Source organism: Nymphalis io, chromosome 30 (genome assembly GCF_905147045.1).
Source record: "Nymphalis io chromosome 30, ilAglIoxx1.1, whole genome shotgun sequence".
NCBI lineage: Eukaryota > Metazoa > Arthropoda > Insecta > Lepidoptera > Nymphalidae > Nymphalis > Nymphalis io.
In genome coordinates this window covers 6,040,753-6,042,608 of record NC_065917.1, presented here as the reverse complement: position 1 = coordinate 6,042,608, position 1,856 = coordinate 6,040,753, and positions in this window count along the sequence as shown.

The window sequence follows — 1,856 nt, the reverse complement described above, 5'->3', positions numbered from 1 at the left end:
TCGTTCCAATGCATATACTTGGTCCTGTTTCTAAGTAAAGGCTAAGTTTGTAGAGATCTAATACAACGACTGATTTAAAAAACAAATTTATAAATTAATTATCAATTAAAAAGAAGTAATTAATCATAAAATAACGAGTTTAACGACATTTTATCAATACACGAATGAAATAAAAATCAAACTAGCTAATTACGCCATAAAAATCATTTACAGATCATATCGATATCTTACTCTGACAGATAACAATTTCCCGCCAAAAAGAGTAATAAACAAAAGAAGTCCGTGACAGTTACAAAGTGTATGCTGCCAGTGCTATTGACCACAGATATTTGCTAACAATATATATAGAAAAATATTTTAGCTCTCTCTCATGGCGTCTAGAACGTTCTTTAACGCCCTTAATTGTGACCAGTATCAAGCCATCAGGTCTCTTGCCATCGGAGCGACTGAGACCTGGTGGTTCCAATAAGCATGGGACATACATTCGCCGAAACCTAAGCCCTCCGGACAATGTCGTTTAGGCTGTGGTGTCGGGGAAATCTCTTCGAGCATCGCCCGCAACTCAATGCGTGATGACCGTTGGCACCCACCGTGGACCCGGAGATGCATCGGTGATGGTGTGGTTGACAAACATCGCAGTCCAGGCGGAGAGCCACAACCACACGGAAAGATTCATTATCAAGAAGAGTCCCAAAGTAGCGGGAAGGCAAATCCTGCAACCAAGCTCCAGACTCTGCCTTTGACACCGCTCTTAGTCTGGCTAGATCCACTCCCCCAGCCGCACTGACAAGTCTGTCGAGCTCAACAAAACACATTCTCAACAGAACCTATGCTACATGCGCAGAGATCCTAGTGAGACGGTTCTGAGCAAGTAAAAGGAGACCCCCCCCCTTATTATCCCCCGACTTAAATTGACCTTGGGAACTACCTCCGGATAAATAGGTGTACCCAGAAAATTAAATAATAATAAAAATTTATTTATTCAAGTAACAAGACTCAAATACATACAAAATTGCAAAAAAATAAAGTAAAATAAACACTACCTACTAACTAATAAAAAATAAACTAACTAAACAAAAAAAAAAAAAAAAGCCGAGATGGCCCTGTGGTAAGAACGCGTGAATCTTAACCGATGATCGTGGATTCAAACCCGGGCAAGCACCACTGAATTTTCATGTGCTTAATTTGTGATTATAATTCATCTCGTGCTTTACGGTGAAGGAAAACATCGTGAGGAAACCTGCATGTGTCTAATTTCACTGAAATTCTGCCACATGTGAATTCTACCAACCCGCATTGGAGCAGCGTGGTGGAATAAGCTCCAAACCTTCTCCTCAAAAAAGAGGAGAGGAGGCCTTTAGCCCAGCAGTGGGACATTCACAGGCTGTTACGGTAAACACTACCATCTACTACTTTTACAATTTACAGGTCCAGCTGAAACTTTACAACAGCGGTTTATAAATATACAGTCAAGTCTGTTAACAACCGTTCTTAGAATTTTGTGTGAGCTGGCCCGCACCCTGTGAACCAAGGATGCACACTTTTCGCATTAATGCGTAAAAACAGTCTATATTCTCTTCAGCAAACATCCCTGAAGCACTACAGAAGCGAGGCAACTCCATCAGTAATCTAAAGGTGTTACTGTACTGGACACGAAAAGCATTGTATGATTTTAGTTTATAATTAGCCCACAAACAACATGTATAAAAAAGGTACAGTAAGCGCGGAGTAATGTTTTTTTACAGCCCTTGACGCACGCGCAAATCTTCTGACAAGCATGTTAGCTTTTATTGACAATGCTCTCCTCTCCCTTTCAATGTTATTATCATCCTTGAGACTGGTGGTTAGTATGTGTC